We start from the raw sequence: 25308 nt of genomic DNA on the forward strand, positions 1-25308 counted from the left end.
CCATTATCAGTTAAAAGGACACAACTGACTAGATACGGAAGCAAAACATGAAACTGTGAATATTGGTGCAGCTCCCCCAGACCTTCTTAACTACCTTAATATGTACCACAACCAAGATTTTTAAAGCAAGTTCTCCAAATCATACACAAGGGGATTGCCTAAAATAAAGGAAGTTATTTCAGTTAGAAAATACCTCCATTTTATTCTGCAATAATTGTATACACATGTATACACTGACTCCTTACTTGCTCACCATAAACAATCCAAAAAAGACAGATATATCCTCCTGGACACATTTCATACCTATGACCTTCAGTTGTCTTTCCCCTAGATCTTCCAGCAAAATATATCATTAGAATAAGTAGAAAAATAATCTGATTATTTCTCCTGCCTTTGGTTCTATAATACAAAATATTTGCCACAGCCTAGCTGCTAACTCTTTTTCCCTCTAGTCACTCTTAGGAGGGAATGTATGGAGAAAGGTAGGTGTTGTAGATGAGTTCACAGCATGAGTGTCTAGTTGAAAGGGAGGGTATGGTTGTACCTAACCTAGGTAACTTCAGATTACTAGGGCAGTATTGGTGGACAATTGTTTGCCTTTATGCATGAGCTGCTACTATCTATGCTGTTATGGCTGCAGGTTATTGCAGTTTCTATCAGAAAGAGAAGACTTTACAAATAACCAAACCAAAAAATAAACATATCCAAAACAAATGAAACAATGCTTTAAAACTCTGAGAATTCTGTTTCCATTTTAACAGTTAAATAAATTGAGTCTGACATGAAAATGGAAAAATGTGAAAAATAAATAATTTTTGGATTTTAAACACACATTGAAAAACAGTAATATTCATAAAAACAGTAAAGTGCAGAATAGGTAATATAAAACAAATAACTAATTTGAAGAATAATTTATTTTTTTCTACCAGCCATATATGGAAAGAAAAAAGTATAAGAAAAAAATTACCAAATAAAATATGAGGAAAATGGTTTATAGCCAGAAGCTCCAAAAGTAGACAGACTCACTGCTCAGGACTCAGACTGTTCTCAGCTCAGAACCTTGAGCCCCCACAAACTCCAAGACTGGGACATGCACTGCAGATTCTGTACAAGGCTGCTGCAGAAATGCCTAATGTGGTTTAATGATTTTCCAATCATTTTCTTCTTTTCTGATTTGATCAATTCTCATAATTTTTTATATTATATGAATAAACAGAATTAACAAGATGATATTAAGGGATTTGATAGAAGCTAAAAGATTTTTTCCATGTTTCTTTGAACATGGACCAGATACGGAGCTGTGGCAGCTATCTTACAAACATGAGAAAATAAGTATTTAAAATGGAGTTATAGTGACATCCTTCTGTGATGTCCTCAGAGAATTTTTTAATTTTTTTTTATTTTGAGATAAATTCAAAGTTACATGAATAGTTGCAAAAACAATACTAGCCCCATACACAGAATTCCATCATACCCTGACCCTCCTCCCCCAATAGCTCAATCCACCAACTTCAACATGCTGTCACATCACTATTTCTTTCCTTCCCTCCCTCCCTCCCTATCTATCATCCATCATATATTTCTCTGTCTTCTGAACATATGAGAGTTAGCTGCACACATCCTTGAACATACACTATAATTCACATATGTACTTCCCATGAACAAGAACATTTTTTATGTAATTCCATTAAGCACAGCTAAGTATAAGAGATTCAACAATGATACAATGCTTACATTCTATATTTCCTTTTTCTTATGTCTCAACTGTGTCCCTTCGAGCCACCTGTCCTCCACCCTCCAATCCCATCCAAGTTCATCCTTGGCATTCAATTGTCATCTAGTTAGACTTTTTTTTTTCTTTTTTCAATTGTGGAAACATATATACAGCCTAAATCTTCCCATTCCACCCCTCCCTAGACTTCCATTAGTGGGATTAATCACATTTAGAATGATGTTATGCTCTTTCCCACCATCCATTACTAGAAATTTCCCTTCACCTCAAACAGCAACCCTACACTCCTTTCTTAACTCCCCATTGCCCCTTCCCCCATTTCTTTTAACCCAGACTCTACTTTTCATCTCTATGGTTATATTCTCTGATAATTTCTTTGTGTTTACTGTGGGGCTTAAAATTAACCTCTTAAATCCCTATCAACCTTGTTTTTCTTTGATACCACCTTCATTTCAATAGGGCACATAAACTATGTTCCTATACTCCTTAATTCTCCCACCTTTATATAGTTGTCTAAAATTACATATTTTACATTGAGTTCAAAACCACTGATTTGTCCTTAGGGTTTGTGTATTTTTTATCATGTAGGAAGTAAAGAGTGGAGGTATAGTTCAAAAATTATTGACTTCTATTTGTATTCCATTGTGCTTGGAGAATGTCCTTTGAGTATATTCAATTTTTTTTTTAATTTCTTGAGGCTTGTTTTATGTCCCAGTTTATGGTCCCTTCTGGAGAAAGATCTGTGATCACTAGAGAAAAATGAGTGTCCTGGTGATTTGGGATGTAAGGTACTCTATATGTCTGTTAAAATTCTCTATATCTCTTTCTCCTTTCTTTGTCTCTCTGTTGGTAGGGCTTCCTTTAGAATCTGAAGTAGGGCAGGTCTTGGAGTGGGTTTATTTGGATTTATTCTCTTTGGAGTTCACTGGGCATTTATGCTTTGTGTATTTATATTGTGTAGAAGGTTGGGGAAGTTTTCCCCAACAATTTCTTTAAATACTCTTTCTAGACCTTTACCCTTCTCTTCCCCTTCTGGGACACCAATGAGTCTTAAGTTTGGATGTTTTATTTTATCTATCATATCTCTGAGATCCATTAAGATTTTTTTCTATTTTTTTCTCCATTCTTTCTTTTGTTCTTTAATTTTCTGTTCTGTGGATTTCTAGGACACTGAGATGTTGTTCAGCTTCCTCTAGTCTTGGATTGTGACTATCCAGAGTCTTTTTAATTTGGCCAACTGTTTCTTTTATTTTCATAAGATCTTTTATTTTTTTATTTACTCTTGCAATGTCTTCTTTATGCTCTTCTAGGATCTTCTTTATGGCACTTATATCCTGGGCCATGTTCCTCGTGATGTCCTTTAAATCCTTTGCCATGTTTTCATTCTTTGATTGTAGTTCTTTAATTAATTTTGTGAGGTATAGAGTTTCTTCAGAAATCTTGATTTGTGTGTTTGGAGCTGGATTCTCCATATCATCTAGTTTTATCATATGCGTTAAGATTTTCTGTTGTTTTTTGGCCTCTTGGCATTTGTTTTGCTTGATAGGGTTCTTTCAAGTTGTATCAAAAAAAAAAAAAAGGGGGATATTGATCTAATTTTCCAGAGACACAGTTTGGTGACGTACACTTTCTCTTACTAACCAGCAGATGGCATCTGTGAGTCTTTAATTTGTTAGAATTGCAGCTTGGTGACATACTTTCTCTAACTAACCTGCAGATGGCATCTATGAGTTCAGGAATCTGTTTCCCCAAGGCAAGCTGGAACTTGGGTAGCTGTCTCCTCAGGGCAAGCTGGAGATTGGGTGTCTCTTTCTTCAGGCAGATTCAGGTGGAAGGGTTGTTTGCTCAGGGCAGACCATCACAGGTAAATATCTAGCAAAGACTCAGCAGAATCCAGGGTTCCAACATTCATACTGCCATATATCCCTATCCTAATTTTCAGGATCCTATCTTTTCCAATCAGTGACTTTACTTTAACAGTAGACACATTGTGAGGTTGAGATTTAGTTTATGTTGTAAATCTGCTACTTGCACAATGAGAGTCTGGATGTGTTTCTCAGACATCTCAAGTCTGAAGTCACAGGAAATAAGATTTTCTTTCAGGGCACACATAGAAACTTTTACGTCTTTCATACAGTGTTGCAATTTCAAATTTTAAGAGTTCAGCTCCATCACTTTGTCTTGTAACACTATCCAGCATATCTAAGAAAAGCCAGCCAACATCATTATACCTCTTAACTCCAGAAAACTCTGTTAAGGTGTCAAAAACACCATCCCCCAGACCCTTGCCTCCTACAAGAGTATGATTAGGAGAATCAAATGGTGATATTTGGTACCTTCATTGCCAACTCATACCATGGAAGACCATTACCATCTTGATTATTGGAGATAAGAGTCATTAGTGCCTTTGAATCTAATCAGAGTAGAAAACCAATTGCAAAAGACCATCTTCACATTCTGTTTTTCTAGAACCACTCCTGGCAACAAAATAAACTCCAGTTTGCTAAACCTGCCTTTATGCAAAATATGAGAAATGGATTGGCTTTTATAAAGGGGAGTTAATAGGTTACAACTTTATAGCTCTAAGGCCATAAAAATGTCCAAATTAAGATATAAACAAGAAGATACCTTCACTGAAGAAAGTCTAATGGATTCAGAATACTTCTGTCAGCTGAGAAGTCATGTGGCTACTATCTGCTGGTCCTTTGCTCCCAGGTTGCATTTCAAAATGATTTTCTCCAAAATGTCTTTGGACTACTTTCTCTCTTAGCTTCTCTCAGCTCTTTGATTCTCCTGGGGCATTTGTCTTCTGGGAGTCCTCTCTTAGCATTTTTGGAGCAAACTCTGGGCTTCATCTCTTAGCATAACATCCCCAAATATCCTTCTGCCTGCATCTCCCAGCATCTCCAAGTATCTGGTTTTTTGTCAGTTCTTAGTTTATTCCAGGAACAAATGCTGGATTATTGAATTTAGCTTCTCTCCAAAATATCTCTTTTAGCTTCTCCCAAATTCTTCATTCTGTAAACTGTCTTAAAGGACTCCAGATATCTAATTAAGACCCACCCTGAATGGGCATGGTCACACCTCAATGGAAATAATATAATCAAGGGTCTCACCCACAGTTAGGTGTGTCACACCTCCAGTGAAACAATCAAAAGTTTCTACATTGATCCCAAGACTATTAAGTCTTCCCCCACAAGATTGCATTAAAATATGTGGCTTTTGGGGGAACATAATATATCCAAATTGGCACATTCCACCTCCTTGAACCCAGAAAGACATGTTCTTCCCAATTACAAAACTACATTCATTCCATCACAATATAGGTAAGTACAAAGTCTTACAAAAATCAGCTACAGGTGTGGTTTGTCCTTAGGCAAAATTCTTTGCTGTCTGTGAGACTCAGAACATGCTTTCTGCTGCCAATATACAAAGGAGGGACAGTCATAGGATAAATTATCCTATTGTCATAGGGAGAAATTTGAAAGGAAAACAATTATCACAGCACCAAAACAGTTTCAAAAACATGCTGGGAAAAGTCCATTAGTTTTAAAGTCTAAGAGTCAATTGTAGAATGACATTTTATCCTTGGGGCTTGAGGGAGTGGCAGTCACACCCTTTCCAAAGGCTTATGCAGAGGCCTTACTCTCTCCAAATGCTGGGGTGATTGCTCCAACATATCCAAACCTTGAGGAGACCACCTTCTTCTCAGCCCCACTCTCCTCAACCATTAGGGCAGCACCGAGACCCTCTTCCATCTCCAGGATTCATGCTCAACCCCTTCAGAACACTGCAGTGGTGGCCAGGCTCTCCCCCATCTTTGGGGAATGTACTCCACCTCTTTGTGACCTGGGGTGGCCATATTCCTCCTGAGCATTGAGGCCAAAAGCTTGCTCTCTGCATCAAGGGCAGACACCCTTTCCATGTGCTTGGATATGTCCATTCTCCTGGCCTGAGATTTACTGGCTCAAGACCCTGGTGTTCATGTTCCACCTTTGAAAAAATTTTTCTTTTAATTTGTCCCTTTTCTGTCCCTTTTAGTCCAGACTTGAAATGGTTCCATTTATACAGATCTTACAAAAGTTTTGTTAGCTTGGCATGCAGCATGCTGGGGCCAAAATGATCAAACAATAGGACTTTCCACAAATCCTTTCTGGATAATTCCATCTCCAATCCTGGATTGTACTGAAATGGCTGACAGGTTCCAGTTTTCATTAGAAATTTACAAGAGGTACAAATTGTTGTGTCTCACTCTGCAGAAGCCCATAATACTCTAGGCCATCAATTTCTTATTTCTTTGTACCCAAGAGTTCAGTTCTAAGCTTATCTCTTTCTTCTTGCATTTTACTCTAAACTGCAAGGAGAAAACAGGCAGAATTTTCCACATTTGGCAATCTCTTCAGCTAAGTATTCCAGCTGTTTTTTTTTTTGAAATTAATGACTTCCATCAGACACCAGAACTCAATTTTGAAGAATTCTCTGCTACTTGAAAAACAAGGATCACCTTTCTTTCAGTGTGCAATGACACATTCATAATTTCTCTCTGAGATCTCATGAGAAGTATCTTTACAGTTCATATTTCTACAACAGTCTCTTCAAAGCAATCTAGCCCAAACTGCTCACAATTCTTCCAGATTCTTCCCCTTATCCATTTAAACAGTCATTCCAACATATTTGGTATTTGCAAACTCAGCAGCACCCCACTTGTGGTACCAAGTTATATTAGTCACAGTTCTCTAGGGAAATAGAACACAAGAGATATCTGTAAATATGAGATTTATAAAAGTATTTCATGCAACTATAGGGATACACAAGTCCAGATTTGCAGGGAAGGATGCATGAGTCCAAATTCTGTAGGAAAGGTGTGAATTGGCAACTCCTATGGAGGTCTTCCATGAATTCCCCAGGACAGAGTGGCTGGCTGAAGAAATATTAAGCTCTCTCTCTTGTCCCATAAAAGTCTTCAAATGATTGGATTAAATCCAGCTGACTGAATTCCCTCATTGTGGAAGACAGTCCCTTTTTTGGTGCAGTCACAGATGCAATCAATTGACTGATGATTTAGTAATCTCACCCTCTGTTGTATTAACCAGCCACAAATGTCTTTGCAATGTTGGTTAGGCCAGTGCTTGCTTGATCAGACAACTAGGCACCATCACCTGGCCAGTTGACACATGAACCTAACCATCACAAGTACGAACTGGTGAAAATACTAAGCCACATGAAGCTGTCTCTGCAGTGCTCACAGAACCTGTAGTGCCTGCCATTCATATAGGGACATTCAACTATCTGGCACTGAGAGCTGACCCCAAGTTGGAGATGGAGTGGAGTTAGAGTTGGGCTGACTCTCTGTCTCCATGATAATAGTCCAGAGTCCCTGAGGCTGGTGCTCTGGCTGAAGAGATTTGCTCATGCTTCTGTATCTGAATACTCCTGGGGGGCATCCACTTTATATGTCCAGGGTCCCCAGTCACTACTATGGGCTGGGGGTTTGCACAGCCTCCATGGGTGACTCCTCTAACCTATTCCATTTCCTGGAGTTATTGGGCACCAAAGGAGGGGTGGAAGATGCCCAGTAAGGCTGGGGTCCCCACATATTCCACCACCTGGGTTGTGCCCAGCCACCACTCTGCCAAGCCTCTGGTGCTTGCTCTGTGTTTGCCACTTCCTATGAGGCCAGGAGGGTGAGAGCTGCAGGCTGTGGGCTGAGGGTCAGGATCAGCAATGATTTTTCTTTATTAAGATTTATTCATACACCATACAACCATCCAAAATATACAATTAATTGATCACATAATCATCATGTAGTTGTTCATTGATCACCCCGATCTATTTTTAAACATTTTCCTTGTACCAGAAAAAATGATAAGAATAAAAAATAATAGTGAAAAAAGAACACCCATATTGTAGCCCCCCTCCCATCCTATTTTCCCTTTAGTTTTTTACCTCCATTTTTCTACCCATTCATCCATACACTAAAGGGAGTGCAATCCACAAGGTTTTTAAAAATCACACTGTCACCCATTGTAAGCTACACTGTCATACAATCCTCTTCAAGAATCAAGGCCACTGGGTTGGGGTTTGATAGTTTCAGGTATTTACTTCTAGCTATCCCAATACATTAAAACCTAAAAAGTGTTATCTGTGTAGTGCATAAGAACATCCCCCAGAGTGACCTCTCAACTCCATTTGAATTCTCTCAGCCACTAAAGCTTTATTTTGTTTCACTTCATGTCTCCCTTTTGTCAAGGAGATGTTCTCAATCTCATGATGCTTGGCCCAAATTCATTCCCAGGAGTCATATCCTGCATTGCCAGGGAAATTTACACCCCTGGGAGTTAGTTCCCACAAAGGGGGAAGGGCAGTGAGATAACCTCTGGGGTGGCTTAGTTAGAGAGAAAGGCCCACATCTGAGCTACAAAGAGTGATTCAGAGGGAGACTCAGGCACAATTATAAGCAGGCCTAGCTTCCCTTTGCAGTTACAGGCTTCTTTGTGACGGCAACTCCCATGATTGAAGGTTCAGCACATCAACTTGCCAGTCTTCAATATTTGTGAGAACATCAGCAACCATCCAGGTGAGGAAGCCCAACACCTCTGCATTTTCCCCACCTCCTCAAGGGAACTCTGCATGTTTTTCTTATTGTTTCTTTCTTTAAATTATATTTCTCAAAAAAACTAAAAGAAAAAGACAATAAAAAACTATTTCAAACAAAACCAAAACAAAGGAATAAGGAAAAAACAAATATCCTAGAATAAATACATTACTTTCAACATGATCCTATTCTAACCCAAGAAAATATACAGACTATAACCCAAGAAAGGAATAAGAAAAACAGATAATCTAAGATAACTACATTTCTGTGAACTTGTTCCTACCATACCCACCAGAAATTAACAAACCATAGTCATTCCTGAGCATTCCGAGAAAATTAAATTTACCCACAACTTATCTGTTCTTATTAGATTATCATTCCCCCTTCACTAATTGCTATCCATCACTAGGTCAACTACATTCTACATTATAAACCATTTATTTTATATTTTTCAGGGTTCACATTACTGGTAACATATAGTACTTCTCTTTTTGTGCCTGGCTTACTTCACTCAGCATTATGTCTTCAGGTTTCATTGATGTTGTCATATGTTTCATGACATCATTCCTTCTTACAGCTGCATAGTGTTCCATTGTGTGAATTTGCCACATTTAATTTATCTACTCATTTGTGGAAGGACATTTGTGTTGTTTCCACCTCTTGGCACTTGTGCTATGAATGTTGGTGAGAAGATATCTTTTCATATCACTGCTTTCAAATCTTCCAGGTACATACAAAGAAGTGCAATTTCTGGATCAAAGAGTAACTCTATATTTATCTCAGGAACCATCAGTCTGTATTTCAGAGTGATTCTACTAGTATACAGTCTGATCAAAAATGGATAAGAGTTCCAGTTTCTCCAGATCCTCTCCAGCATTTGTAGTAACCTGTTTGTTTAATGGCAGCCATTCTAATTGTTGTGAGATGGTATCTCATTGTGGTCTTAATTTGCATCTTTCTAATAGCTAGGGAAGCTGAACATTTTTTCATGTGTTTTTTGTCCATTTTTATTTCTGCTTCAGAGAACTGTCTTTTCATATATTTTGCCCATTTTATAACTGGACTGTCTTTATTGTCATTGAGTTGTAGGATTTCTTTATATATGCAAGACATCAATTTTTGGTCAAATGCATGGTTTCAAAATATTTTTTCTCATTGAGTTTGCTGCTTCTTCACCTTTTTAACAAATTCCTTTGAGGTACAGAAGATTTTAAGTTTGAGAAGTTCACATTTATCTATTTTTCTTTTGTTGCTTGTGCTTTGTATGTGAGGTTCAGGAAGTGACCTCCTAATACAAGGTCCTGAAGATGTTTCCTTACATTATCTTCTAGGAGTTTTATGGTACTGTCTCTTATGTTGAGGTCTTTAATCCAATTTGAGATAACTTTTGTGTAGGGTGTGAGGTAGGGGTCCTCTTTCATTCTTTTGTATATGGATATCCAGCTCTCCAAGCACCATTTGTTGAAAAGACTGTTATATCCTTGTTCAGGGGTTTTGGGGGCCTTATCAAAGATCAGTTTACTGCAGATCTGGGGGTTTATCTCCAAATTCTCAATTTGATTCCATTGATCAATATATCTATCTTTGTGCCAGTACCATGTTGTTTTGACTACTGTGGGTTTATAATAAAATTCAAAGTCAGGGAGTGTAAGTCCTCCCACTTCATTTTTCTCTTTTAGAATGTTTTTAGCAACTTGAGGCATCTTCCCATTCCAGATAAAGTTGACAATTAGCTTTTCCAAGTCTGCAAAGGTTGTTGGAATTTTCATACAGATTGCATTGAATCTGTAGATGAGTTTAGGTAGAATTGACATCTGAATGACACAGTCTTCCAATCCATGAACATGGAATATTTTTCATATTTTGATATGTTGTGTTCTCATTTTCATTCATCTATATATATTTAGCAATTTCTCTTGCTATTTATTTAACCCACTGATTGTTTAGGAGTGTGTTTAATCTCCAAGTAATTTTTAACTTTCTAGGTCTCTGATGATTATTGACTTCTAATTGTATTCCATTGTGATCAAAGAATATGCTTGGAATGATTTCAATTCTTTTTAATTTGTTGAGGCTTGTGTTATGGCTCAGCATATGATCTATTCTGCAGAAAGTTCCATGAGCACTAGAGAAGAATGTGTATCCTGGTGATTTGGGATGTAATGTGTAAATATGTCTGTTAATTCAAATTCATTCATCAGATTGTTTAGGTTTTCAATTTCCTTATTGGTCTTCTGTCTGGTTGATCTATCAATAGGAGACAGTTATGTTTTGAAATCTTCCACAATTATTATGGAAACATCTATTGCTTTCTCTAGTTTTGCCAATATTTGTCTCATGTATTTTGGGGCAACTAGATTGTGTGTATAACCATTTATGACTGCTATTTCTTCTTGTTGAATTGTCCCTTTTATTTGTATGTAGTGGCCTTCTTTGTCTTTCACACCCTCTTCACATTTAAAGTCTATTTTATCAGAGATTAATATTGCTACTCCTGCATTCTTTTGATTATAGCTTGCATGAAATCTTTTTACCATCCGTTTTCTTTCAACTTCTTTGTGTCTCTGTGTCTAAGATGAGTCTCTTGTATGCAACATTTTGATGCTTTATATTTTAAAATATATTCTGCCATCTATGTATTTAAATTGGGGAATTTAATCCATTTACATTCAATTTTATTACTGTGAAGGCATTTCTTGAATCAGCCATCATATCCTCTGGCTTATGTTTGTCAGATATAATTTTCCCCTCTCTCTTTTAATGTCCTTTATCATATCCATACTGAATCTTTCTGGTTCTGAACATTTTTCCACACATCTCTCTCCTTTCTTTGTTTCTCTGTCAGCAGGGCTCCCTTGACTGTCTCAAGAAGGGCAAACCTCTTGTTAGCAGATTCTTTCAGCATTTGTTTTTCTGTGAAAAATTTAAGCTCTCCCTCAAATTTGAAGGAGGGCTTTACTGGATAAAGAACTATTGGTTGTCAATTTTTCTCTTTCAGAATTTTAAATATGTCATGCCACTGCCTTCTCACCTCCATGGTGGCTGCTGAGTAGCCACCACTTATTCTTGTGCTGTTTCCCTTGTAAGTAGTGAACTGCTTCTCTCTTGCTGCTTTTGGAACATGCTTTCTCTTCAGCATTTGACAATCTGAACTGAATATGTCTCAGAGTGGGTTAATTTGGATTTGTTCTGTTTGGTGTTCATTGGGCATCTATGATTTGTGTATTTCTGCTGTTTAGAAGGTTTTGGAAGTTTTCTGCAACAATTTCTTTGAGTACTCTTCCTAGATCTTTAGCCTCTTCTTCCCCTTCTGGAACACCAATGATTCTTATATTTATGCATTTTATGTTGTCCATCATATCCCTGAGATCCATTTCATTTTTTCCCCATTCTTTCTTTTGCTCTTTCACTCTCCATTCTGTCCTTTTCAAACTCACTGATTCACTGTTCAGCCTCCTACAATCTAGCACTTTGAGTATCCAGGATCTTTTTTATTTATTGAAAATTTCTTTTATATCCATAAGATCTATTTTTTAATTTACTCTTGCAAATTCTTTATGCTCTTATAGGGTCTTCTTCATGTGAATTATATTCTGTGCCATGATCTGTTTGTTTGTCATTAGATCTTTGATTAATTACTCCAAGTACTGTGTCTCCTCTGATCTTTTGACATGGGTGTTTGGATTTGGGTTATCCATATCTTCTGGTTTCTTCATATGCTTTAGTATTTTCTGTTGCTTTTGGGCTCTTTACACTTGATTATCTTGATAGGGTTCTTTAGGATATGTAAGCTAATTCAAAGACTTATGTCTAATTTGTTAGAGCTACAGCTTGGTGGAGTACACTTTCTCTGACCAATCTGCATCCACAAGCCACCTATTCCCCTCAATTCAGTTCTCCCCAACTTTTTCTTTGTTGCCAGTGAGGGTCTGAATCTTGTGGAAGTACAATTGGTGCACCAAGTTTGTGTGTGTAGTTGGTGCTGCCCACCCTGAATGAGGGGGTGTGTCTGAGCACTTAGGAATGGAAGGTGGCTTTAATAATCAAATCTCCCAGGTGTCCCTGGAGACTTACACCTGTTGTAGGAGTCCAAACTTTTGGTTCAGACTCCCCAAGGCTGTCTCTGCCACAGACCCACAAATCCCCAGTATTGGTGTATGGTCTCTAGTTCTTCCATGCAGTCTTGCCTCCAGGTGCCTCCATGGGGGAAGACAGCACATCACAGGTGAGCACAATACACAAGGGAAGCACTGGGCCACTGCCTCACTCAGGGCATTACCAGCCCACTGAAAAAATGGCTGTATGTGGTGTGGTAATTTTCCCCTTTTCACAGACCTCTGCTTCCCTAGCTCTGGGAAAATTACTGCCAGGTGTGCAAAAGACTATCATCCACATCAGCTACTATGTCATGTGCATGTTTTGTGGGAAAGACTTCCCACCACAATGGGTTGTGCAGTTCTTACTTCTGGATCTGCAGCCACTTTTAGGTTTTTAGACTAATCCTTCTCCGAATGCCAACTACTGATTTCTCCCAATGCAGCATGGCTGCCAGTTCCCCAGGAGGCTCACTCACTCATTTCAGAATGCAGATTCTTGATTTCACCAAGTGCATAGTCCCTGTGGATTTTGCAGAACTTGACCAGCTGGTGCACTGCTGGAACTGGTATTCTGGAGCACTTTCTGTCTTTTATCTAATATTTTTTCATGGAGATGGATTTTTGCCCTGTCTTTCATAATCTGTCATCTTCCTCAATCTCCCAGCAATGATTTTTATACACAACAGCAAAAGGATTGTTTTTGAAAGAAAAAAACTAATAAGTTGGATTTCATTAAAATGTTTAAAATATGTTCTTCAAAAGACACTATTAAGTAAATGTAAAGATAAGCTACAGACTGGGAGGAAATATATGCAAAACACATATCTGAAAAAGGATTTATACACAAAATATACAAGGAAAAGTTGAATTTCAACAATAAAAAAACAATCTACTCAACAAATGGACAAAGATGAGAACAGACACCTCAAGGAGAGCACATACAGATGACAAATATATGAAACAATTCCCAACATTATTTGTAATTTGGGAAAGGTAAGTTTTTAAAAATGAGATACTACTACACACACGTTTGATTAGTGAATACTCCAAGAGCTGACAAGTCCAAATGCTGGCAAGGATGTGTAATAACAGGGAGTCTCATTCATTGCAGGTGGTAAAGTGAAATGGTACAGCCTCTTCAAAAGACCATCTGACAGTTTTTATAGAGCAAAACATAGGCTCTCCACAAAATCTAGCACTTGTGATACTAAGTATTTATCCAAATGAGTTGAAAATGTATGCCCACAGAAAAACCTCCACAAGAATCTTTATAGCAGCATATTCATAATTGCCAAGAATTGGGAATAATTGATATGTATTTCAACAGGTGAATGGATAAACAATCTGTTGCACATCCACACAATGCATGTTATTCAGGGATCAAAAGAAATGAGCTACCAAGACATAAAAGACATGGAGGAAATTTAAATGCGTATTTCTAAGTGAAAGAAGCAAATATAGAAAAGCCAACATACTAATTCCAACCATAAGACATTCTGTAAAAGGCAATACTACAGCACCATAAAAAGTTCAGTGGCTGCCAGGGTTTCAAGGAAAGGGATGTTAGGATACATTGGTTGAACACTGGTATTTTTAGGGGAGTGAATCTATTCTGCATGATTCTATAATGGACACATGCCTTGCATATTTAACAAAACCCATAGAACTATATAAAACAAAAAGTAAATTCTAATGTAAACTATGGACTTTAATTGAAAACATATTGGTTCATCAACTGTAGAAAATGTAGCACATTAATGCAAGATGTTAATTAAAGAGAACTGTATGCAGACGGTATAGACAGGATATTGGAAGTAACTGTTCTTTCTGCACAACTTTTCCTAGACCTAAAAGTGTTCTAAAAAAGTCTCTTTCAGGAAATTAGAATACAGGTTACCAGGGTAGAGGGTAGGTGTATGGAGTGTGGAATTAGTGCTAAATTGGTACAAAGTTTCTATTAGAAATTATGGAAAATTTAGGGTGGTGAATGGTAGTGACATTATTGTGAATGTAGTCTGCACTATTTTATTGTATGTTTCAAAGTGGTTAAAATGGTACACTTTAAGTTGTATATATGTTGCCAAAATATTTTTTTAAATCATAGAACAGTTCAACAAAAATAGTGAACCTTAATGTAAACAATTGACTACCAATAACCATATAATTCAAATAATATTGTTACACAATTTTAACAAAATTACCATATTAATGCAAAATGTTAATAATAGAGAGAACTGGGAGTATGAGAGGGATATATGGTAATTCTGTACTTTATAAATGATTTTTCTGTAAACCTGTAACTTTAATAAAAAATTAAAATAAAGTTTAATAAAAATGTAAAATAACATGCAACATTAATTCAGTAAAGAAAAATATCTGTGATCATGTCTACTGCCACAGAAAAACTAGTTGACAAAATCCAATACATGCTGATAATTACAAAGAAACAAATAAGCAAACAAAACTAGGAATACATATCTATCTTCATACTCAGTGATGAAAGACTGAATGCTTTCTGAGTAGGATGAGGAACAAATCAAAGATTACTTCTTTCACCACTGCTATTTAACATGGTCTTGGATATATCAGCTAGAACAAATAGGCAAGAAAAAGAAAGAGGCATTCAACTTGGAAAGGAAGAAGTAAAAATTCTGTTTGCAAATGATATGATTTATACATAGAAAAGTTATCTAGATTTCATAAAAATCCTGTTAAACTGAATAAATAATGTCAGCAAACTTGCGCAGAAATCTGTTGTATTTTTATACCATGAGAACAAACAAACTGAACAGGAAATTAATAAAACAATTTATTTTACAGCAGCATCAAAATAATAAAATATTTAGGAAGTAATTTTACCAAGGAGGTGCATGATTTATAACCTGAAAACTACAAAACATTGCTGAAATACATTAAATGAGGGGTGACTTGGAAAAACCTTTTAGGAAGCTACCATTAAAGAAAACTTCATTATTACCATTCCTGGTTCAAGAGAAATTGTTAAACACTGCTATTATGCCAACTGAAAATGAGATGAGTAACACAGTAAAATTTAAAAAAAAACATATTGAAATGCTCATTTTCACTAAATTCAAGACATTATTAAAACAGATACTAATTTGTTATATATAAAATTTTAACTTAAAATATTTTTTAGTTTAAATTAAATCTATTTCCCAAGTTTAAATAGCTTTCACAAATGTTAAGTTTCAGGAATCACTGCACATTAAAGTTTTTAAAAGCATGTAAATTGAGACACCCATGTTCTCTTTCTCTTCATGATTCAGTAAGGCAAATCTTGCACCAGACTGACCAACTTACACAACTAGAAGGTCCCAAAGTTTTGTGTAGTCATGTAATGTTTATATATGCTTTCTCACTCTTTCAAAATCTATCAGAGTTTTACAGGAAAACTATCCTAAATTTGTAAATGATACCTGTGCCAGTTTGGATGTATTATGTTCCCCAAAATGCCATGTTTTCTAATGCAATCTTGTGGGGGCAGATGTATTAGTGTTGATTAGGTTGGAATCCATAGATTGAGTGTTTCCATGGAAATGTGACTCAATCAGCTGTGAATGAATGGTTGATTGGATTATTTCCATAGATATGTGGACCCTTCTCACTCAGTATCAGTCTTGATTTAATCACTGGAGACCCATTTAAAAAGCTCACAAACAGAAGGACCTCAGAGCAAGTAAGAGTGAAATTTTGGAGAGCTGAGAGAGACATTTTGGAGACAGCCACTGAAAGCAGACTTTTGATGAAACTTTGGAGATGCTAGCCCAGTGTTTGTTCTGGAGAAGCTAAGAGAGGACAAATCACCCTAAAAGCAACATTTTTGAAGAAAGCACAAGAGCTGAGAGAGGAGGTGGAACACAATCTGGGATCATCAGATGCCAGTCACATGCCTTCCCAACTAACAGAGCTTTTCCAGATGCCACTGGTCTTCCTTTGGTGAAGTGCTGATGCTTAATTTGGACATTTTCATGGCCTTCACACTGTAAACTTGTAACCAAATAAACTCCCTTTATAAAAGCCAATCCATTTCTAGTATTTTACATAACAGCAACATTAGCAAACCAAAATAATACTGTAGCATGCCTTGATTAGAAATTTGCATAAGATTTGCTAAAGTACTCCTTGAGAAAATAAAGAATAAACCACACAGGAACAGAACAGAAAATGAAACATTCTATGCTCACTGTAAAGAACAATCATCTTGGAGACACAAGGCAAACTCCCCTCTTCAGGAAACACAAGAACAAGTTTTTTACTCACTGAGGTCACCCAAATTGTCCCATTGCCATATCTGCCTCCCCCATCTGCCATGCCTGGAAGAAGCTCTTGTCTTCCAGGAGACATGGCACTGTAGTCTATGAGGACAAATAAGGAGGCTTTTGCTGCTCTCTCTCAGGCTGAGTTGAGTCCAAAAATACCACATGGGGCCCTCTCCTGGGTTTGGGGTGCAGCACAGGAAGCTTGGTGCACACAGGTTAGCTGTAGATATTTGTCCCTTCCAGGCAGGGACTTTGAAATTATGTATTCCTGTTATTCAGTGTCATCAATTGCAGGTTAAAGGAAATGGAGCTAACAGCAGCCATGATGAAGATGCAAGGAAATAATATAAAATACAAGCTCTAATATGCAAAAGTCAATTGATTTCTTTGTGTTGCTGACTCCAAGATGAGTCTCTTGTAAACACCATATTGATGGTTCACATTTTTTCATGCATTTGCCAATCTATTATCTTTCAGTTGGGGAGTTTAATCCATTCACTTTCAATGCTATTACTGTGAAGGCAGTTCTTGAATCATTCATATTATCCTTTGGTTTTTAGTTGGCAGAGCTATGTTTTCCCTCTCTATTTCCTTTAATTTGTCCTGACTAATACTCTTCAGTTCTGTGCCCTCCTCCAAACCTCTTTCTCCTGTCTTTTTTTCTCAGCTGGTAGACCCCCCTTTAGTAATTCTTCCAATGCAGGAATCTTGTCAACAAGTTTTTTCAGCATGTGTTTGCAAAAATTTTAATCTGTTCTTCAATTTTGAAGGAGAGCTTTGCTGGATAAAGAACTCTTGTCTGACAATTTTTCTCTTTCAGAATTTTAAAAATGTTATGCCACTGACTTCTCACCTAGATGGTGCTGGCTTAGTAGTCAGCACTTAGTCTTACATTGTTTCCCTTATATGTGGTGAATTGCTTCTCTCTTGCTGCTTTCAGAACTTTCACCTTCTCTTTGGCATTTTGCAATCTGAGATTCTGTAAAAGTTTCACTCACTAAGTTTATCTATCAGAAATTTAAATCCACCATAGTGTTCCTATTCAAGACAAGTCATAAAACCTAGAGACAACAGCCTCTTTAAGAACAACAATCAGATGAAGCCCCCTTCCCCATACAGTTGACACCCCCTTTCAATATGAAAAAATTAGGGTGGTCACTGCCTAGACACCCTGAAGATGGAGGAAGAGATTAAGTGAGAGGAAGGGGTAGCAACAAACAAGACAGGATTTAACAAAGTTCTATGAATACTGAAACTTTATATAAATATACAGGCATGTTTTTAAATGCTAGGGTGTTGGAATAGCTAGAAGGAAGTAAATGACATAGTGGAACTGTAGCCTATAAAATTCCTTGAAATTTGTTCTATAGCTACTCACTGAATTCTACTTTGAAAGTCTTTACCTTTCTGTATATACCCTATACTTCATGATTAGAACTGAAACTGTGGAACTGTAACCTATAGGAATTTTTGAAATTACATATATAATGGCTTACTGAGCTGTACATCAAAAGTTAACACCTTTCTGTATATGTTATATTTTACAATACCAGAAATAACTAAAATTTTGGAACTATAGCCCATAACATCCTTTAAAATTTTCTACTTGTTAAATCATACTTTGAAATTTATCACTGCTATGTATATATGTTAAAGTTCACAATAAAAAATGCATTAAAAATCAATTGGCCAAAAAAGTCAACTGATGGGATTGGGCAAGATGGTGGAGTGGTGAGGTGTGGAATTTGGTTACTCCTCTAGGGCAGCTGGAAGTAGCAAGGAACCATCTGGGACAACAGTTTGGGGGACTTCTGTGACAAGAAACACACTGTATAACAGTCTGGAAGGGGTGGGACAGCAGAGATCACAGCAAAGAACTATAAATTTCCCTGAATGGGTTGATGATGCTCCTCCCCAAAGACATGGAGGAGTGTCTTGGAGATAGTTCCCCAAGGGAAAAAGAAACAGTCCCTGCTGGAAGCAAGGAGTAGGCTCAAACAGGCACAAATTGCAGAATTAATTAAAAAATTCAAACAGCTGATTAAAAGCTCTGAACACAGATAAATCATGGACAAACGAAAGAAGCCAGGATGTTTTGAACCAGCAGAGAAGAGTTGGGGTTAACAACCAAAATAACAAAAGAGATTTTTCAAGTTGGAGGAGCTCAAAATACTGGAAAAGGGCTGGGCCCTAAGAAAAAGGAATGTGGAAATAGGTACCAACTCCAGCTCTTGATTGTCAAATACAGGAAGCTGGGGCTGGCACTGAAAAGGTTTTTTTTTTTCTTTTCTTTCTCTCCAATTCCTTATTTTTAAGCTTCTCAGTAGGCCATTAGAGGTGCTGGAACTCTCAGGTTTCAGCACTCTCCTAAGGGCAGTATTAAAGTTGTCTGAGAGGAACAAATCAGGTAAAGGAGATAATTCCCTATAGGGCACATCTTTAAATAGTCTCTACTGGGATCAAGGGAAAATAGTTAGTAAAGATGAAACTGTGGTTTTAATCCTGGGAGAGAGAACATGGGACTTACTAAAAAAAATAAAATAAAATAAAATAAGGTTAAAAAGAAAAAGACAGAGGCTTTTGGAGTTGGCCAAACTTATAATGCTGGAATGGGGCTGTGTCCCAAAAGGCAGGCACACAGAGCCAGATGCCAATTCTGGCACTTGACTGGTGAAATTTGGGGATGAGGAAAGGCTCTGAAAAGGGATTTCTTTTTTTTCCTTTTTTAAAAGCTATTCTAAGTAGTTCCATAGAGAAAGCAGCAGATATTTTCAATTGGTAGCTGGACCCAGGCAGTGGTGGAGCCAAGATAGGTCAGAGAAACCAAGCAATGAGTCTTCTGGGGTAGATAAATCCCTAAGGGGCATAATTAGCCAAAGAAAAGGGATGGGGGTTGTGCCCAGTTCAACAGGTGCCCCTAATTCAGAGAACTCAGACCACAGGAGATGTATAACTGAAAACAACTTGAGTCAGCCACGCTCCTGGCAGAGGCAGGGACAACTGACAATTAGAGACACTGCATCTCTTTACAGCAGTGTTGAGGTGCAAGCTGACAAGCACCACCTGCTGGACAGGATAGGAAAAGCACAGCACCTACAGTCTTCATAGGAGGGTCTAACAACCTGCAGACTCTTATTTTCAGGGAAACTTGAAACAGAATGCACTCTCATCCTGAAACCTGGGCCTATCTGGACTAGGGACATCTGATTTGGGTCAATCATGTCTGGGGAGACACCCTCACAAAATGTTTACATAGAGGCAGGGAAAAAACAGAAAAACAAGAAATGAAAAATTCTAATTAACAAAACAGAGCTATGTTAGAGATCTAGAGTAAGTTGAACTGAATGCCAAGGAACAGATAGAGAACAAAGACAACCAACAAGAAAACCCTGGAAAAAAATGTAAAAGATTTCCAGAATAAAGTAATGAAGAAAATCAGAGGCCTAGATAGCTAAAAATCATGAGCCATACTAGGAAACATGAAAATATGAACAAGCCAAAGGAAGAAACTAACACTTCAACTGAGATCCAAGAGTTAAAACAACAAATTAAAGATGTTCAAACAAATAAACAAGCTGAAGGAAAATGTGGCAAAAGAGATGAAGGATGTAAAAAGACACTGGATGACCGTAAAGAAGAATAAGTAAGCTTGAAAAAACAAATGGCAGAACATATGGGAAAGAAAGTCACAATAGAGATGAAAAACACAGTGGAGACATACAACAGTAGATTTGAAAAGGCAGAAGACAGGATCAGTGAACTAGAAGACAGGACAACTGAAATAATACAAATAAAAGAACAGATAGAGAAAAGAATGAAAAAAATACAAGCAGGGTATTAGGGAACTGAATGACAATATGAAGCACATGAATATATATGTTATGGGTGTCCCAGAAGGAGAAGACAAGGGAAAAGGGGCAGAAAGAATAATAGAAGAAATAATTACTGAAAATTTCCTTATATTTAAGAAAGACATAAAATTACAGATTCAAGAACCATGGCATACCTCAAACAGAATAGATCTGATTAGATTTACTCAAAGATAGTTATTTACCAGATTGTGCAATGTCAAAGACAAAGAATTCTGAAAGCAGCAATAGAAAAGTGAACCATCACATACAAGGGAATCTTGATATGACTGTATGCCTTTCTCTGTAGAAACCATGCAGGCCAGAAGACAGTGGTATGATATATTTAAGACACTGAAAGACAAAAATTGCCAACCAAGAATTGTATATCCAGCAAAACTGTCCATCAAATATGAAGGATAGATTAAAATATTTCCAGATAAGCAGACATTGATAGTTTGCATATGAGACCTGCTGTAGAAGAAATATTGAAGGTAGTGCTACAGGCTTATAGGAAAAGACAGGAGAGAGAGATTTGGAGAAGAGTGTAGAAATGAAGAGTATCAGGAAAGGTAAAATTAAAGAGAAAAAAAAGTAATATAAGACATATAATCCAAAAGCAAAAATGTAGAAAAAGTACAGTTGTGATGGTTTGAAACTGTTATGAATCCCAGAAGAGCCATGAAAATTTAATCCAATCTTTTTTGGTGGAAAATTTTAACTATGTGCTTACATGGAGATGTGACTCAACTGTTGCCAGACCTCTGATTAAATTATTTTCACAGAGGTGTAGACCCCATCCATTTAAGTTTTGTTTTGATTAGCTCATTGGAGTATTTAAGAGGGAAGATAGGAGTTGACATGCACCAAGATGCTTATGGATGCTAGGAGATGCCTGAAGTTGCAGACAGAAGAATATTCGGAGATGCTAAGAGATGAAGCCCAGTATTTGCCCCAGGGAAGCTAAGAGAGGAGTCCCAGACCTTCAGAGAGAAACATCCTGGGAGAAAGAAGTAAAGATGCACAGAAGCTAAGGGAGAGGAGCTAAGAGAAACCCAAAGGCATTTGGAGAATGCAATTTTGAAATGCAGCCCAGGAGCAAAGAACAAGCAGATGCCAGACATGTGCCTTCCCAGCTAACAGAGGTGTTCTGGGTGCCATTGGCCTTCCCTCAGTGAAGGTATACTCTTATTGATACCTTAGTTTGGACACATTTATGGCCTTTGACCTATAAATTTGTAACATAATGAACTCTCTTCATAAAAGCTAATCCATTTGTGGCATTTTGCATAACAGTAGCATTAGCACACCAGAACAACTGCCCTGAAAGTAATAACACTAAATGTTGATGGTTTAAACTCCCCATTAAAAAGACAGAGACTGTTAGAAAGGTTTACAAAACAAGACCCATCTATATGCTATCTACAAGATAGTTTAGACACAAAGACAAAATTGGACTGAAAGTGAAAGGCTGAAAAAAGACATTTCATGCAAACAACCAGCAAAGAGCAGGGATAGTTATATTAATATCAGAAAATTTAGACTTCAAATGTAAACCCCTAAGAGACAAAGAAGGACAGTGTGTATTAATAAAAGGGACAATTAATCAAGAATATATAACAAACATAAATATCTATGCACCAAACCAGAGTGGCCCAAAATACATGAGGCAAACACTGATGACATGAAGGGGAAGTAGATACAACTACAAAATAGAGACTTCAATACACCATTATCATCAATGGATAGAATATCTGGACAGAGGACCATTAAAGAAAGGGATGTTGAATTATATGATAAAATGAACTAGACTTCTCAGATATTTATAGAACACTATACCCCTCAACAGCAGGAAACACATTTTTCTCAAGTGCTTATGGATCATTCTCAAGGACAGAACACATCTTGGTTCACAAACTCTCAAGAAATTTTAGTATGTTGATATTGTACAAAGCACTTCCTCAGAACAAAATTGAATGTAGTTGGAAATCAAAAACAGGCAGAAGGTTGGAAAATTCACAAACATATGGCAGCTAAGGAACACACTCTTAAACAACCAGTGGCTAAAGGAAGAAATTATAAGAGAAACTAATAATTATCTTGAGTCAAATGAAAATGAAAACAGAACATATCAAAATATATGGAATGTAGCAAGAGCAGTGGTGAGAGGGAAATTTATTGCCCTAAATGCCTATATTAAAAGAGAAGAAAGAGAAAAGGAGAAGAGAAAATTTCAGGAATTAACTGTTCACATGGAAGAAATACAAAATGAACAGCAATCAAAGCCCAACACAAACAGAAGGAAAGAAATAACAGACTAGAGCAGAAATAAATGAAACAGAGAACATGAAATCAATAGAGAGAATCAACAAAACCATAAGGCGGTTCTTTGAGAAAATCAATAAAATCTATGAACTCTTAGCTAGGCTAAAAAAAAAATAAAGTATATGCAAATAAATAAAATCAGAAATGGGAAAGAACTACTGACACACAGAAATAAAGGAGATGAGAATATACCATGAAAAACTGCCAATAAACTAGACAACTTAGGCAAAATGGATAGCACACTAGAAAAGCATGAACAACCAACACTGACTCAAGAAGAAATAGACAATCTCTACAAACCAATCACAAGTGAAGAGACTGAATCAGTAATAAAAAGACCCCCAAAAAGAAAAGTCTGGGAACAGATGGCTTAAAATTTGAATTCAACCAAACATTCAAGAATCAGCACCAAATCCTCCTCAAACTCTTCAAAAAAAAAAAAAAATGAAGGAATGGAAAGCTACCAAACTCATTCTAGGAAGCCAGCATCACCCAAATACCCAAGTCAAAGACACTACAAAAAAAAAAAAAAAAAGAAAGAAAAGAAAATTATAGAACAATCTCTTTAATGAATATAGTTACAAAAATCCTCAAAATAATCACAAATCAAATCCAGCAGCACATTAAAATAATTATACACCATGACCAAGTGGGATTTATTCCAGATATGCACAGCTGATCCAACACAAGAAAATGAATTTATGTAATACACCACATCAACAAATGAGTTGAAAAACCACATGATTATTTCAATTGATGCAGAAAATGCATTTGACAAAATTCAACATCCTTCCTTGATGAAAACATTCAAAAGGATAGGAATAGAAGGGATCTTTCTCAATATGATAAAGGCAATAAATGGAAAATCCCAGCTAACATATTTAATGGAGAAAAACTGAAAGCTTTACCTATAAGATCAAAAACAAGACAAGGTCCTCCAGTGCCCAATTCCAAGATGGTGGCAGTGATTCCTGCCTGACTGTTGGGGTGGCAGTGACACCGGGGGCCAGAAGCCCAGCTGGTTCCAGGATCACCATTGTAGTGCTGGATGGAGGGATCCTTTCTCTTTCCTCTGTGCCCTTTCCAATTTTAAATAATGCCTCATATCTTTGCTTCCCTAGAACCCCCTAGAGCCCCCAGGACCCATAAAAAGAGCTTGAATCTAGAACTTCGACCCCTCCCCCAACCCATCCCAGGATGTTGCTGAGGCTGCTGGAGTGGTCCCACATGCTGGCCTTGCTTGTTGGCTGCCAACTGGCTGTCATGATTATCTGTCTCTGGGGGACTTCTGAAGCTTCAGTGCTCTATTTGGCCTAGAGCAGGGGCTTACATTTGAGTATTCTCACCTTCATGATGTCTACAGTAACCTCAGTTACTTGTCTTGGGTCCCTTTTGCCCCCAGGGGGCCATCCAGCTCCTCAACATCTGCCCTACTATCCAGAATGATCCCCTCTTTGTCCTGTGACAGTGTCCTTTAGCCCAGTGCCATTGATGGCAGAGATTGTGGAGAGGAATCCCTGGGTGGAACCAGGGGCTGGTACCACCAGGCAGGGTGTGAGGCCTGCTCTAAAACAGCCATCATTGTGTCCCACCATGCCCAGAACAACCACCTTTACCTGCTGCTTTACCACCTGCACCCCTTCCTGCAGCACCAGCAGCTTGCTTATGGCATTTATGTTATCCACAGGCTGGAAATTGAACAATTAGCAGGGCAAAGCTGCTGAATGTTGGAGTGTGGGAGGCCCTGTGTGATGAGGAGTGGGACTGTCTGTTCCTGCATGATGTGGACCTGCTGCCAGAGAATGATGACAAACTGTATGTGTGTGATCTGTGGGGGCCCAGGCACATTGCTGTCACCATGAACAAGTTTGGATACAGCCTCCCATACCCCCAGTACTTTGGGGGAGTCTCAGCACTCACTCCAGTTAACTACCTGAAGATGAACAGCTTTCCCAATGAATACAGTGGCTGGAGCAGTGAGGATGATGACATTGCTACCAATGTATGTCTGGCTGGGATGAAGATCTCTTGACTTCCCACATTTGTGGGACACTATAAGATGGTAAAACATTGAGGAGACAAGGGCAAAGAGGAAAATCCCCACAGATTTGACCTGCTGGTCCATACCCCAGAATTTCTGGATGCAAGATGGAATGAACTCACTGAAATACCGATTGCTGGCTCAAGAAATAGGCCCTCTATATACCAACATCACAGCAGATATTGGGACTGACTTTCATGATCCATGGGCCCCTTCTGGTCCCCATCAGCCACCTGGTTTCTCCCAGCCTTCTGTCAAGAGATGCTGCAGTGCCAGCCCCCAGTCAGTCCTGGCCCTCCACCTACTGCCAATCACATAGCCCCTCATAGTTCACACTGACTCCTTCCTGCCCACATTAATCATGAAACTGAATCAAAGTTGTTGTATTAT

The 25308-nt window shown here is 37.7% G+C and overlaps 1 pseudogene; it reads left to right on the top strand.

Annotated features, from left to right (window-relative positions):
* The first annotated feature begins 24074 nt into the window (after positions 1 to 24074).
* LOC119532665 lies at positions 24075 to 25257 on the top strand (annotated as a pseudogene).
* The last annotated feature ends 51 nt before the right edge of the window (positions 25258 to 25308 follow it).

This window comes from Choloepus didactylus, chromosome 4 (assembly GCF_015220235.1).
Source record: "Choloepus didactylus isolate mChoDid1 chromosome 4, mChoDid1.pri, whole genome shotgun sequence".
Classification (NCBI taxonomy): Eukaryota; Metazoa; Chordata; class Mammalia; order Pilosa; family Megalonychidae; genus Choloepus; species Choloepus didactylus.